Source organism: Rutilus rutilus, assembly GCF_951802725.1.
Source record: "Rutilus rutilus genome assembly, chromosome: 6".
In the NCBI taxonomy this organism is placed as follows: Eukaryota; Metazoa; Chordata; class Actinopteri; order Cypriniformes; family Leuciscidae; genus Rutilus; species Rutilus rutilus.
Window position 1 is genome coordinate 12863308 of NC_140214.1, and position 17117 is coordinate 12880424.

General features: G+C 38.9%; 1 protein-coding gene and 1 long non-coding RNA gene across 3 annotated transcripts in view; one reads left to right on the top strand and one right to left on the bottom strand.

Annotated features, from left to right (window-relative positions):
- The window catches only part of epha4a (eph receptor A4a), a 76097-nt gene that overhangs the window by 25205 nt on the left and 33775 nt on the right, over window positions 1-17117 (top strand). The gene's annotated exons all lie outside the window — the stretch shown is intronic.
- LOC311291315 lies at window positions 3414-15514 on the bottom strand. Its single transcript, XR_014627541.1, has 4 exons — window positions 15392-15514; window positions 5937-6056; window positions 3616-3724; window positions 3414-3515 (listed from the first exon to the last, which is right to left on the bottom strand). It is a non-coding gene; the product is annotated as an uncharacterized lncRNA (long non-coding RNA).

The following is a 17117-nucleotide window of genomic DNA, read 5'->3' on the forward strand; positions in this document are numbered from 1 at the left end:
AGCTTATGAGAAGAGCTTGTGCAAATATTTTACACGAGTTGAGCTGAAAGGAAAAAGAGGACGAAAAGTAGCTGTTTTGCTCAACCCAGACATCACAAAAGCTCTGGAAATGCTTATTGAGAAGCGGGCACAATGTGGAGTACTGCAAGAAAATGAATTCCTCTTTGCCATTCCAAAGTGCTCTAGCTACTACAGAGGTCACGACTGTCTCAAGGGGTTTGCTGCTGAGTGTGGTGCAACTCACCCAGAGTACTTGAGATCGACACAACTGAGGAAACAAGTTGCAACAACTTCCCAAATTCTTAATTTAAAAAATAATGAACTGGACCAACTGGCAGACTTTCTAGGCCACAATATTAATGTGCATAGAGAATATTACAGACTACCTGAGGCAACCATCCAGGTGACCAAAATTTCAAAACTGCTTCTAGCCCTTGAAAAGGGTAAACTGACAGAATTAAAAGGAAAATCTCTTGATGAAATCCAAGGTACAGTTACTATACAATTTTTTAATCAATTAAGTAATGAGTACTAACTAACATGAAATGAGCAATGTTAAGCTTATTTTTCCATTGTGTTTTCTAAGATTTCTAAGAATATGAAGCAGGTGTGTTTAATTGGGGTTGGAGCTAACTGCAGAGCAATGACCCTCCGGGAGCAGGATTAGACACTGGACAAAAGTTGAAAATACTGCTGGTCAAACATAACTTTAAGCATCAACATAACTTTAAACTGTTTTGGATGAGAAATCAACATTTTATTAATGTTACCTTGTTACCATTCATCCAACCATTTTCCTCCACTTACCCTGAACCAGTCCACGGTGGCAGCAGGCCAAGTAGGGCTTTCCATTTTTTTCTCTTCCCTAGCTTACAAGAAACAAATATGTAAATGAGTTTTTTCTATCTATCTTCTATTCTATCTGTCACAATTCAGTAAGTGACCGTCAAATCAAACTGCTTCCCTAGCTTACAAGAAACAAATATGTAAATGAGTTTATTCTATCTATCTTCTATTCTATCTGTCACAATTCAGTAAGTGACCGTCAAATCAAACTGCTTCCCTAGCTTACAAGGTTCTCCACACACAAAGCAAAAATTCTGCCCTGCTTTGGCAAGTGTTGATGATGTTTGAGTTTCTGAATAGCTGTCAGGAAAATAAATTTTTTGTGTTGTATCTTGAACTTCTGTGTAGTCCATAGAAATAGGCTCATCTGGTGTCGTTTCATCTGGTGTCGTTTCTACATGTATTTTACATGTAATTGATGCATCAAGTGGACTACTGACTGGGTTTTCACTTTCACTGTCTGTGTCATTATCAGATGCAGAACAGGGGACATATTCCTCTCCAGAGGACCTTTCATCCCCCTCACTTTCATCAGCTGATCCTGATGTATACTGAAGAAACAGTGTAGTAGATTTATAGAATTAAATTTCATATGCATGCATAGAAATGTATTAAATATATTTTAATGTAATTATTTATGGTAATTGCTTACATCATTTCGCAGTTTTTCAAAACATTTTGCATGCCATACAGTGAAGCAACCTGAGAAGTAAAAATCATTTAATCAGTTCAAATGAGATTTTCAAATATGGTAAATGTAATTTGATTATTTCACAATAACAAACTGTTCACCATTCATTGTTGTTGAGAACTGGACTATAATTTAGTGTTATTCAAAATATATATAAAAAAATCCAGACAATTTAAAAATTACCTGTACATTTGACTCCAGACCACTTTAGAGAGGAAAATGGCCCATGGCAAGCAAGACACTTCTCAAAAGAGGACAGTTGTTCAGGTTTTATAGTGTGTTTCTTACAAACTGAAAGAAAGCAGAAAATAAACACTTTCACTTTTGAAATTGATAGATTCAGCTAATGTCCTTAGCTATCCTTGTCAGGATAAATCACACTGAGAGGGTGATTAAACTCAACAAAACTTTATTGAACACTAGGTGTGTGAACCTTGACTGGTGTCACGATTTGATTAGAATAGGATTATCATGTCAACAATTCGGTTCAATTTAATATCACAATGCATTGATGATGTGTTGCATGATTTTGATTACATAAACTGAATTTGCGTTGCATGATTTTGACTACATTTGAAAGAGGGTTGCAAACCAACATGAGGAAAAAAGGTAAAGTGTGGCTCTTACCTGATGTACCTTGAGCAGGCTCATCGGCTTGACTGAATTCTTTAGGGTGCCAATGGGCTGGATCACGCTCTGGAGTGGCCTCATGGGCTGGATCACGCTCTGGAGTGGCCTCATGGGCTGGATCACGCTCTGGAGTGGCCTCATGGGCTGGATCACGCTCTGGAGTGGCCTCATGGGCTGGATCACGCTCTGGAGTGGCCTCGTGGGCTGGATCACGCTCTAGCCTCATGGGCTGGATCACGCTCTGGAGTGGCCTCATGGGCTGGATCACGCTCTGGAGTGGCCTCATGGGCTGGATCACGCTCTGGAGTGGCCTCATGGGCTGGATCACGCTCTGGAGTGGCCTCATGGGCTGGATCACGCTCTGGAGTGGCCTCATGGGCTGGATCACGCTCTGGAGTGGCCTCGTGGGCTGGATCACGCTCTAGCCTCATGGGCTGGATCACGCTCTGGAGTGGCCTCATGGGCTGGATCAAGCTCTGGAGTGGCCTCATGGGCTCGATCACGCTCTGGAGTGGCCTCATGGGCTGGATCACGCTCTGGAGTGGCCTCATGGGCTGGATCACGCTCTGGAGTGGCCTCATGGGCTGGATCACGCTCTGGAGTGGCCTCATGGGCTGGATCACGCTCTGGAGTGGCCTCATGGGCTGGATCACGCTCTGGAGTGGCCTCATGGGCTCGATCACGCTCTGGAGTGGCCTCATGGGCTGGATCACGCTCTGGAGTGGCCTCATGGGCTCGATCACGCTCTGGAGTGGCCTCATGGGCTCGATCACGCTCTGGAGTGGCCTCATGGGCTGGATCACGCTCTGGAGTGGCCTCATGGGCTGGATCACGCTCTGGAGTGGCCTCATGGGCTGGATCACGCTCTGGAGTGGCCTCGTGGGCTGGATCACGCTCTAGCCTCATGGGCTGGATCACGCTCTGGAGTGGCCTCATGGGCTGGATCACGCTCTGGAGTGGCCTCATGGGCTCGATCACGCTCTGGAGTGGCCTCGTGGGCTGGATCACGCTCTAGCCTCATGGGCTGGATCACGCTCTGGAGTGGCCTCATGGGCTCGATCACGCTCTGGAGTGGCCTCATGGGCTCGATCACGCTCTGGAGTGGCCTCATGGGCTGGATCACGCTCTGGAGTGGCCTCATGGGCTGGATCACGCTCTGGAGTGGCCTCATGGGCTGGATCACGCTCTGGAGTGGCCTCATGGGCTGGATCACGCTCTGGAGTGGCCTCATGGGCTGGATCACGCTCTGGAGTGGCCTCATGGGCTGGATCACGCTCTGGAGTGGCCTCATGGGCTCGATCACGCTCTGGAGTGGCCTCATGGGCTCAATCACGCTCTGGAGTGGATTCTGTTGTGTTAATAGAAGTTGTGTTGTGTGATTTTGACTAAATTCAAGAGGGCTGCAAACCAACATCAGGAAAAGAAAATAAGAAAAGCGGTGCTCTTACCTAATGTACATAAAGCGGGCTCATGGGTTGGAGCAGATTCTACTGTATGTTCTTTGGCAGGAACGGGCTCTGGAGCTGATTCATGGGCAGGAGTGGGCTTTGGAGAGGACTGTTTTCAAAATATATTCAAAAGTATATTCTTAATACATAATACCCAGATAGCAGACAGACGTCAATTCAACATTGATTTTTAGTTGTAAAGGTCTGTATCAGTTAGGGGTGTAACTGTACGCGTATTCGTGTTGAACCGTTTGGTACGAGGCTTTCGGTTCGGTGTTAGGTACGCATTTTCAAACCGAACGGTTATTTCAAATGTACGCGCGTCGCGAGCGCGCTTAATGTAAGAGACGCTGACGCTGACCACAACATCAAATGGCAAACGTAATGTAAGCAGAACGAAACTGAGCTACTCGTGACGGACCGTTTATCAGTTTGGACCAATCTTATACTACAGAGCGCTAAGAGATCCAGTAAAGAAAGCATTTGAATTCGCCACTGAAGTAATAACATCGTTGCGAGATCTAGTGAGAAGCATTCACATTTCTCCGGAATTAACGGATCAAACAACGCTGACGTGGAAACCAGGAAGAAACATTGTGCCATGAATGAACTATGTGTCCACAGATCAGCAACATTCACCATATTCACCATTTTTAGTTGTACTGTAGTAAAACTAACTGTAACTTTGGAAGTTTGGCAGGAATAGCAGGCTACAATGCTTTCAAGTAACATTACGTTGGTTTTATTTTGACATTATGAATAACATTGCTGCCCTCAAATGTTAATCTGAACTGAAGTACAAAATATTACATTTCATTTTTTCCAAGGAGCTGTTTTGTTTTATATGCTCCTAAGAAGAGTCAATTACTATCTTCGCGCGGAATTTTACATATTTGGAATAAAATTCTGTTTTTGTGTGGGAGAAAAACGTATGTATGAGGAAAATCGCATATAAAGAACGAGCGGAGAGAGAGGCCCGGTCGCGCGCGCGTCTTCAAACTGTCTTGCTCTCTCTCACTCCCTCGCGCTTGTTAATCTAAATCAATTGACACAATGGTAAAAGATCGTAAGAACGAAGTTTCACGTGGAGCATTCGGATATTTTTTTCCTGAATTAGGCTACCGCTGGGTGTGAATTGTGCAAAAAAAAAACCTTTTTTACCTTTCCTTCTTCTCTGAAAAGCGTTCCGCCCATTCAGCTGACATAAAAACACTTTCAATAAACTAAACAAAACCTATCCAATGATGAAATGTTTTCTGTGTTGACAAATCTTGTGTGATGTCCTATCTGCCGGGATAATCACACAACGCGTACAAGTCTGCTAATGATATGTCCGATTCGCGAACTAATGACTCCTTTGAACCGATTCACTTTAATGAATGGTTAAAACAACTGATCTGTCCAACACTGAATCGGTTCGGTGTATAACAAAATCGGAAACACTTTACAATAAGGTTCCATTTATTAAACTCTAGTTAACTAGATCAGTTAACATTAACTATTAATAAACTGCACTTCTACAGCATTTATTAATCTTTATTAATGTTAATTTCACCATTTAGTAGACTACATTATTAAATGAAAAGTTGTATTTGTTAACATTAGTTAGCTTAATGCACTGTGTGGAGTAACATAAAAATACAGGGTTAGGGTTAACTAAGATTAACAAAGATTAATAAATACAGTAACAAATGTATTGCTCGTGGTTCATGTTAGTTAGCCTAATACATTCACTAATGTAAACAAACCAAACCACATTTAACACCTCTTAAAATGAGGATTTTGTTTGTTACCTCAATAAATTTAGGGTCATTCCTACTCTTAGGGTCAATCCAAACACTCTTTTTATGACTAAAATAACAGTAAAGGGTAAAAAAAAACCTGAATCCCCAAAAATTAAAACAGAAAAAACGGAATTTGCAAAAATTAAAACGGAAAAAACGGAATTTGGGAAAAAATTAAACGGATTTTATAGGGCCCTAGTTTAGGATGTTTGCATGGAAGGATTGTACAGGGAGAATACAGATATAAAATCTGCTGACTCGTTAAGTGATTCTTTCCCTCATTAAAATCTGATAATTTCCAATTAATTCTAAATACTAGGGAATACCAATATGGTGGCACAGTGGCTTCCCTATTTATGGTGTCATGAGCAATCCAGTCATTTATATAGATCAGTGGCGTGAACGCAGTTTAATTTTGAGAATGCTGCTAGTTATTATCAGGAATAAACAGTATCTAGAATGCAAACAACATGTCTGGATTTTAATTAGAGAAATGTTAATTAATAAACATACATTAGAATAAATAAAATTACTTACCTTTCACATCATTTATAAAAACAGCTTGGATACAATTCTTGTCTCTACTCTCCTGTATATAAAACAAGGCCTCTTCAATGGGGGTACGTCCGCCCTTTGATCTCGTACAGATCCTTGTCACTAAATGAACAAAACATTGAAGATTAACATCTTAGGCTACATGACATTCAACAAAAACTTTTAAATGAATAAAAAAAATATATATATATGTAGCTATAGAATTACACCACATGTCCTTGTAAACCATGATTGTGTTTACACAAACACATTTGATAGAGAGGAACTGTCGGCTATAGAACTACATACACAAGTCCTGCTAAACCATGTGTCCTTGTAAACCATGATTGTGTTTACACAAACACATTTGATAGAGAGGAACTGTCGGTTATAGAACTACATACACAAGTCCTGCTAAACCATGTGTCCTTGTAAACCATGATTGTGTTTACACAAACACATTTGATAGAGAGGAACTGTCGGCTATAGAACTACATACACAAGTCCTGCTAAACCATGTGTCCTTGTAAACCATGATTGTGTTTACACAAACACATTTGATAGAGAGGAACTGTCGGTTATAGAACTACATACACAAGTCCTGCTAAACCATGTGTCCTTGTAAACCATGATTGTGTTTACACAAACACATTTGATAGAGAGGAACTGTCGGCTATAGAATTACATACACAAGTCCTGCTAAACCACATGTCCTTGTAAACCATGATTGTGTTTACACAAACACATTTGATAGAGAGGAACTGTCGGCTATAGAACTACATACACAAGTCCTGCTAAACCACATGTCCTTGTAAACCATGATTGTGTTTACACAAACACATTTGCAGGGTTTTTCCTGGCTCAAAATGAGCGGAGGTGGTAAAATCTTAATAATTTATTTTAATAATAAGGTAATTAAATGACTATTTATCGTAGATAATCATATAGCCTAATGTGTTTCTCACATAGACTGTAAAAAAATATGGCCGTAGTGTCCGTGACGTCACCCGTAGGTTTCTGAAGAGCATTTTTGAAGCCTAAAGTGGGCGGAGCCGTCCGTCGCCATCTTGGCCTTGCGTCACTCCCGGATAACAGAAAATAGGCAAACAGGCGGGGCGTGAGTGGACTCAGTGGAGCTGAGGAGCCTGGCCATAGAAATGAGCCTGGCTATCTGAAATCACCTAGCTCGACGTGATCGAGTTAGCTGATGATGTAAAGCCAATTAAAAGTTCCTGTTTTTGCCCTTCGAAATATTATAATAGTTAAAATACATGGCTACAAGTGAGACTGTGTATTACTTCGAGAGTGTTTGTGTGTGACAGTGATTTATGTGCATACATGTCAGTCACTCTTTCATGGTCCGTCAGCGCGGCATCGCTCAAGTTCGTAGAGAGCTTATTCAGTCCATTTTAAATTCTGATTTTGGCCGCCTCTCAAATGTGTTAAACCGTTAAACCATAGATATATTGCCTTTGAAGTGCAAGTAAATGCGCTAGAAAATCCGCGCTCATTCATGGATGTGCATTTATTGCACGGACGGAGAAAGCGGCGACGCCTGCATGATTTCATCTGACGGTACATAAGCATATTATAATCCATCTGTTCCGCGAGATCAGAACGAACGAGCCTTTATTGACGTTTTTAAATTTGAAAACCCCAAAAAGCAACGAAATTGTCAGACATCCATTAGTGCAGGTTCACGGAGGAAAACAACTGAAATACAGCGCTGGTTGTTCTCTCAAACGATACTAAACAGATGAGTTATAAAAAAATTCACCCCCCTCACAGTTGTTATGAAGGGCAAAATTAGCTGTATAGACCAAAGCCACAGAGAGAACCAGGCTGTAAACATGTTTTTTTTCTGCTGTAAAGTTGGTAATTTTAACATGAGGGAGATAAAGATTTGACTCACTTCTGCAGCCAGGCCAAGCGGCCAGTTAATGAGTTGCAGTTTAACTCAGCGGCCAGTTAATGAATTGTAGTTTAACTCACTTCCGTGTTGGTTTCAAGAGAGAGACGGGGAGGTTGCCGCTTGGTTTCTCACATTGTTTTTGTGGGTGGAGCCCGGTACCTCTAGGGGGGTCTGGGGGCATGCTCCCCCGGAAGAAAATTTTGTACATTTTAAAGATAAATTCATTAATCTGGTGCACTTTGAGTCACCCGAATCCACTGTTAAACATAAATAATCCACTCACAAACCGCCCATATTCTTTGATTTAGATATCTGCATCTGATCATCACAAAAATTATTCAAATTCTCAGTGTTAAGCATAATATGGTAACATATCACACTGAAGTACTCTGATTTAAAATGAACATTTATTTAAAATAAAAGTTCTTCTTTTGGCAAAATTAACTTTCCTTTTTTTACATTTTTTACATTTTTTTGTTTCTTAATAAAGGGGATTTTCCCCTAATTTTATTAAATGTTTGCTCCATCTTTCATTTCAAATTCTTAAATTTGATCAATATATTCAATTAAAATAATAAGACACTAGGCTGTTACCAATCAAATTAAATAATTTGCATAGAAAAATTATAGCTGTATTAAATGAGATTATTTTAAATATTTTTGAATATACAAGGAATATAAGGAATGTTGAAAAGAATGATACTTTATGAAACTAAACCGCCAGTAGGAGGCGGCAGGCGACCGTCTTGCCCAGTTTACATGTAGCATTGTATTCCGATTATAACCAGTTTAAAAGTCCAATCAGAATGAAAATGCTCCATGTCAACACCTCAATCGGAATAAAAATGCTCGTCGGATTGAAGGGGGTGGAATAAACCTTTTCATGAACCGATCAAACGAAAGATTACACCATGTAAACGAGCTGATCCGATTACTTTGAGTGTACGTCTTTCTGCGCATGCCTGGTTTTGCGCCAGATAATTCTGTCAGCTAACATTACGCCTTCTGTTTGTGATCCGTTGTGGATTCTGATCACCGTATAAGGTAGGAATATTTATACCCGATGCAAAAAACTATGCGCGCTAACCCTTACCATAGTAAACATGGTAAATATGAACGCTTGAAGAAATCAGACAAATCATAAGTTATCTTAATCCTGTTTTTATTTTATCTCTTTATACTGGACTATCCTCTTTGAAATATAACTGTATCCTTCTGGGAGAGAGTGCTAAAGCTCCTTAGGTCAAATTTCTGGTGGCATATTTGTAGAAATTATCATTCTTTCTAAATATGTAAATGTCCTGTAACTAGGCTACCAAATAAACAGAAACAGACGCGACTGAATAATTGTGTGTCCTCTTTCTTTTGTGAACGTTCACAAACGTCATAAACGGTAAACCACTTTATTTCTGTGTGACTAGTGTGCAATTTTGACACAAATTAATTCATTATGATCAATGTATCGCTTTTTATTGTAAACCTGTGGTAAAACATCTATTCTTGGGTTTTAAATATTCAATTAAACAACAAAAATGCCAGCAAACGGTCACTCTTGTTTTGCGATCACGCTGTTTCCAGTGATTTCTTTCTGATTAGTTTTCTGATAAAACTTCCATTTTATTGGTGAAATGATGGGTTAGTGTGACGTTGTTCCAGAGAGGCGTGTTACGGGCGTGTTTTAGTGAAGCGCTGTGGAGCTTCTGGCAGCAGATTTTGGGCACGGTGCGAACGTTACTGACCCGAGGCTATTAGCTTGACAAGGCCCGTTTAAAGCCCTGGCTCGCACTGGCCTGACATTGGAAACGTGGTTAATGCCTAACGTACAACTAATGTGACGATTAAGTGATGCACCATCTTGACAGGATTGAAAACGTGGGAAATAATGAGTTTCCAGATCCGGCAGACAAGCTGTGTGCGCATGTCACAAAATGATTTCGATTGGAAGCGTCAGCACATGTAAACACCTGATCGGTTTAGATAACATCCCATGTAAACAGTCAACCGGAATCCGTCAATCAGAACGATCTCAATCAGAATAGCTAAAAAGTGTGCATGTAAACGGGATTATTGAGTCATTCATTCAAACGATTCGTTCAAACGGCTGATTTATTCAGAATGAGGCAGTTTATAAATGGGTAATTGAATCTTAGAATCAAACGATTCGTTCAAAACGCTGAATCATTCAGTAATGAAACACGGTTAAGTGTTGCTGTGAGATGCGCTATGGTTCTGCTGTGATCTTTGTTTGGAACTATTTTCGCTGCTGAAACAGAACAAAAACAGCAGGGCTTAAAGTACTCCGGCCGGGGGCCGGATTTCCGGCTTGAGGGCAGGTCCGGCATCCGGCGCAGGCAAAATTTAACTATCAGGCTGCAAATTACAGTCGGAGGCACTTTCGGCGCGGACGCGCTTGTAAAAAAACGAGCGCGTCGCTTCCATTATGAGCGCGCATACCGCGCGGCTACATTTGAAATAACGAACTTGAGCGCGCAAAAGACGCGATATTTGAACAGGCCCTAATCTGACTTGAATAACACACCGGTCCCCTTCAACCTACCACCTTGATTCAAGAGTCAGCACGCACAGCTGTCACAGCCAATGGGAGCATGATATTAGGTTGTCTTAGCCAATTGCTAGAGAGGAGGGCGGGTCTTGTGCAGGAACCAGTTCGCAGTTAGCTTCAAAGCTGCCAACTCTCACGCATTCACCGTGAGAGACACGCAATTGACACTTCACACGGTCTCACGACACACATCCATTTTCTCACGCACAGAAAAATCGCGAAGCAAAGAGGACACGGAGACCGACAGACTAGATAGAGCAGGTTAGTTATGATATAAAAAAATCTCAGCTCTCAGATTCTGTCACTTTTATTACGAAACTCAAACAATAAATACCGTTTTGGTGCTTGTAAATGTGACGCGACCACTGATCTATATAGAATGACATTATATACGACGACAGAGCGGCAGGTGAACCGATCATCTCTAGCTAGTAAATAAACACGAATGAACAATGTTGAAAGATACAGTACAACTTACCGAAATGTATATTCCTCATACATAATATCGACCAATCAATCAAACAAAGGGGTCAATAAAACAGCTGGAGAACAATTATGTCACAAAACATTTACCTCAGGAAAGCCATTTAATGACCATAATATAGGCTATAGCACGTTAGTTGGCTAGAAAAAAAGAGCTATAGAGAGTATTTTGCTAAATATGTGTACTATATTACATATTTATTTTATTTTTACTTATATCATTAAATAAAGTTGTTATTATAATAAAAAAAGCATTAGCCTATATATCTCTCTGCATGTTTACAGCATTAGGTGAGTTGTTTTTTTCTTAAGAAAAATGAATGCCTATCTTGTGTAGCCTACCTAATATTTATTTAAATGAGTCAATATTAAATCAAATCACAATAATTGAATTGAAAACCAGAAATTGTACCATGTAGCCTAGGCTAAACATTGTAACATGTTGTCACTAAGCCTAATAAAATTCAGTTTAGTTACTAAAATGTTCCGACAATCACAATACACTTATTGTGATGCAATAAAAAAATTTACATCCCCCCCCCCCCCCCCCAACATCTCTCAAAAGTTCAGTTCAGGCTCAGGATTTTTTTTCACTTTAAGCCCTGAAACAGTCATTGCGTCTAAAATGTAAGTGACTTAATTTTAACTGTTTGTTTATTGAACTGAAATCAGTCTCGGTTTCAATCTTGATGGCATTCAGGAAAACATCACTCTGGTCTTGTGTCAAAGACCGCAATAAGAGAGCGGCAACAGCCCTGGTAAGATCATTTCGGTTCTTTACTTTTAATGAAGTTGATTGTGTGTTAAAGCATCTGCGACCCACTTTCACTTTGATTTGCGATAGTTTGCACGTTGGCTTGATGAATAGATGCTGATCTGCGGTGACGCGTGCTGTAAGCGTCGTCATATCTGGCTATAACATGATATAGCCTAAAACACGCTCTCACACGGTTATTTTTTTAGCATTTTTGGGCGAAATACAATACTCTTATTTTAGAGCGCAGAACAGCGGAGTTTGGGCAGAAGTGCATGCCTGAGCTTGTAGGCTATAAGCTGCGTTGCTTTGACATTGTGGAAATAGAATAGAAACAATATATTAGCCTACCCTTTACTGTGTCAGTAATTACTGTGCTGCTGATTTCTGATTTGAGAGTTATTTGTTACTCAGAAAAATATTAGGCTGTGTTTTGTATCACTAGTGCAGTGTCCGTTCTCGGAGCCCTGCGCGTGAGGCGCGCGCGCGCTGTTCTGTATTAAAAGTTTATTAATTCTGAACGTGTCACGTCTCGCGTGTCTATATTGCACCAAATGTGACACTGCACTCGTGAAGTCGATTGGATGAACGGTTCTAAATGCAAGATAAATAATCTAAATGCAAACAGACAGACGCATATAGATTCCTGCCTTTATTAGAGAGAAGAATATGTTCAGCCCCCTCCCTCCGAAGCTTCGAATATTCGATGTTAATTCCTATCGAAGCTTCGAAGCTCAAAAAATGGTATTCGGACCAGCCCTAAATTGCTCTCTCTCCCTCGCGCATATCAACACAATAGTAAAAGGTCGGAAGACCGATTGTGTTTTATAGAGTAGTAGTTTGTTCATATAAAGTGTTTGATTAGCAAGTACATGTTTAGGAAATGCATAATACAAATTGTATGGGTTAATGTAACGGTAAACGGACTCTGCGGGTAAAACTGTTGTGATGAAACTGCGCATGCGCGGGGTAAAACTGCTGGGGTAAAGCTGTGGCTCTGCGGCTCTGCAGACAGATATTATTGTGCTGCGATCAGTGGCGCGGATACTATGTTTGTTTCTGGCTCTCGCACAGCCTTCACTCTCGGACGCGCGCTTTCTTTGCCCGCTTCATATTAGAAAACTGGTCTAGCGGTCTCTGGTGGTGCAAAAATGTATTACAACTAAATTCAATTCACGCCATTGACGCCACTTAACCCCCTGGGGTCGGCGCGATAGGCTCGTTTTTTTCCGTATGAGTGCAAAAAATAAAATAATTATTATTATTTTTATCTTATATGCTTGTGTTATACATCAATCGATCCTGTTTAGTGTGTATTTTTTTTTGTGTATGCTCATAATAAAAACAAAGTGTTGTGCTTTTCGCTAAATAAAGAAAAATAAACATGATGCGAGTTCTGCCTACTCTCCGTCAGTGAAGTCAATTCTGAAACGTGTCTGAAAATGAACTGTAACTCAGCGAATACTCAGTCAAACAGGCATACTGACACACAGGCATGAAGCTTGAATTCTCTTCTTTTAAATGAAGTAATTTTTATAAAAAACAAATATTCACAGTTTATATAATATGTATGTAAAGAGAGAGATGTCAGTCGTTCTCATCTCAGCTAATTAAGTTTTAATGTGACTCCGCCTACGGAGACCGCGCTATTCAAACGCAAATGTGAGGCGATCCATACAAACCTGTGAAACGCCCACATCCGCTGGATAAGGCCGGTGAAACACTGGATGCGTGGCGTAAGCGTCTCAGCTGCGTGGCGTGTCCGTTTTTATTTCGGCTCCCATGTTAACAGTTTAGAGTTTGCACACTGCCTGTGTGAGACGCGCGTCTCAGGCGCGGCACGAGCCGCATGGAAAACGCGTGCATTCTAGAAATAGAACCGACGCCTATTTTTCACGCGACACGCAAGTGTCTTTGAAGCGTTTCCATGCAAAATTGAATAGGAAAATCTGTTTATTTGTCATTTTGACACGAATACATAATTAATAAATGTCCTTTTTATGTTTAAAAGTGTCTAGGTTTTGACATAAATGCAAATATAAATGTAATTTTACAAAATATGATCGATTTTCAAATACTGCTGTATTGAATGAACAGCGTTTAGCAAACTCTATTGCTATACTGAGATGAGGAATATATATTGTATGTGTTTTGTCAAAAATAGTCATCAACTAACTAATGAATCCTTTACTTTGAAATACGTATGATAAAATGTATACTTTAGTTTTGAAAGACGTTGACTAGTTTTGAAAAGATTATAAAGTATGTATGTGCATGCATATATATATGCGTGTGTGTATATATGAAGAGTTCAGATGCAAAAGCCTCTAAATGCCATCTGAAATTTTCTTCTAGAATGATCATTTTTATGAAGCTTGTATATTTAAGTTAGCTATAGGTGACACACCTGAATAAATGGCTCATTAAGTATGCAGGGATGTAGTCTCACCAGGTGTGAACTACTAAATATGCATGATGCTGTTGGAGCGTTTACGCCAGATCCGCATATTGGCTTTCCAAACTAAAAGTGTTTCACAAAACTAAAATCAATGTATCGTTTTATGTGAATGATTAGGCAGGATGATTTTCATATCATTTTGAAGAAAAAACACTAGGCGATGACATCCATTAGTCAAAAGTCTTATTGCTACATATTTAGTATGTGTTTTGTGGCCTTATTTCAGAAACATTAATTTTTAGTTTTTTCGATAACCATGCATAAACATTATTCTCTCAAAAATGAAAACATGTACATACATGTGGTTCACATATTATGGAAGTCCTGTTTGTGATATATAGAGTGAATTTACACCTTTGCCATTGATATGTTTATAAGCAACTGAAAAAAGCACAAATGTCAGGGCATGTCAGAACATCTCAAGGACCCCAAAAACACACCAGACCCCAGAGGGTTAACCGAGCAAAATGTTTCACTCGGTTACGCAATTTTTAACGGTTAATCGGTTAACCATGGACACCCCTAGTCGGCTATAGAATTACATACACAAGTCCTGCTAAACCATGTGTCCTTGTAAACCATGATTGTGTTTACACAAACACATTTGATAGAGAGGAACTGTCGGCTATAGAACTACATACACAAGTCCTGCTAAACCATGTGTCCTTGTAAACCATGATTGTGTTTACACAAACACATTTGATAGAGAGGAACTGTCAGCTATAGAACTACATACACAAGTCCTGCTAAACCATGTGTCCTTGTAAACCATGATTGTGTTTACACAAACACATTTGATAGAGAGGAACTGTCGGTTATAGAACTACATACACAAGTCCTGCTAAACCATGTGTCCTTGTAAACCATGATTGTGTTTACACAAACACATTTGATAGAGAGGAACAGTCGGTTATAGAACTACATACACAAGTCCTGCTAAACCATGTGTCCTTGTAAACCATGATTGTGTTTACACAAACACATTTGATAGAGAGGAACAGTCGGTTATAGAACTACATACACAAGTCCTGCTAAACCATGTGTCCTTGTAAACCATGATTGTGTTTACACAAACACGTTTGATAGCTTCCATTTCATGTAGTAACACGAAAAAGCTTTGATTTATATGCTTATTATTGTTTGATAATCATGTTTGATCTTATACACCTGATCAGTGCGTCTGACGCGATTGGATCTTTCACTTTATGTAAATAAGATTTTGATATTACTATTATCACCTTTATGAAAAATAATTAAGTACATAATTATAGATGATATAACTACTTACTTTTATTTGTCGAGCTTCTGTCTGTCCCTCCACTCTCCAGAAGCACAGATAAACAGCTGACAGGACTTTCCCCGCGAAGGTTCTGTGGGACATTTCCATGTGTGGCGGGAAAGAGAGATGAAGTGTACAGGTTTAAAGGATAATATATATATAAACGTAATAATATATATATATATATATATATATATATATATATATATATATATGGGCGTTTCTTCAACTAGGGGCACTTTTAGGCTTGTGAAGTTGAATAAAAAAAACTTGTTCAAAAGTCACGTAACACAGTCTCATAAGTTTAAATAATTTGTCTAGTTTTAAGGTCTGTAAGAGGACAAACTTAGATTACAAGAGAAATTGTTAATATTTTAATTTTTTTCCGACCTGCAATGAAACAAATATCATTTCCACCACATCTCAATATACAGCTGTTATTTAAAAACAGAATAACTTATGCCACTCAAGAATTGTCTAAGATCATTTTTGTAACTAGTTTTATCAGTTTTTCCACAATGTACAATAATTATACATTTGTCAATGAGATAAATTAACTGCCCTAAGGACCAAATGGTGAACTGTACACCTGTCACACTCTGAAATTTAATTTTGGTATGGGCAAGAGCTTATTAGAAAATAAATAACTTGAATTTTTATATTAAGTAGAGCATGATCTCGTAAATTGTGGATACATTTTTAATGTGTGATGAGAACTTTTTAAATGTTTTTAAAAAATGTGTGTGGTGATGGAAATGACAGGGTGGTGGTGGAAATGACAATGAATTAACGTGAATGTAGAGAAACAGTAATATTTAGAGAAATATTTATTTGAAAAAACTCTTAAACTCATCACACTCAGTAAACTCAATTCACAAAGTCAATCTACTCTTGCAATCCTTATCAATTGTACTTTGTAATCATAAATGTCATTTCCACCACATGCTGTCATTTCCACCACAGAGGGCAGTGTGGTGGAAATGACATTTCTGTATTTTTTTGTGAAAAAATGGAAGATAGCTTCACTGATTAGCTTTGAATTAATACTTAGCATTTCATGTATGTAAAATACTCTTATTTAACTTAAAATCTTTAACTTTTTAAAAACACCCTTGAAGGTACAACATGTTTGGAAATGACGTAGAATAAATATATTAACTGATCAAGCAATATTTACCTTGATTTTTCTTATTTTGTTCTTGATGAAAATTTAAAATGGCTTCCATGTCCAACATGTGCTCTGATGTCTCTGAACATTTCCATAGAAACCACCTAAACAATCTTTCACACAAACTTTTTAAAGGGACATTACAGTGTTGTGGTGGAAATGACACCAATACTGTGCGACAGCTATATTTTGTATAAAAAGTAATATTGATGGTGGTCTCACATTAAATACTATAATATATTTTAATTATTTTACTAGTGCTTAATTTAGGTACCGGTATATTAATAGTTACCAGATAAGTCATACTTTTAAACTGTATTTTCATTGTTGAAGTTAAAAAGTCTGGGTGTGCGACAAGGATAAAACAGTGATTTTGACACCTATAAGGAGGTTGAAAAGTATGAAAAAATCATAATAGAAAGGTAGTAAAATGTTTTTAAGGTGGTTTTATTGTTAGTTTGAAAAAGAAAGAGGATTTTGTCCAAAATTGTATGTATTTTTAAAAATATGACCAAAGTACATAAAAGTGCCCATAGTCTAAGAATCACCCATATACTTATTCTCATA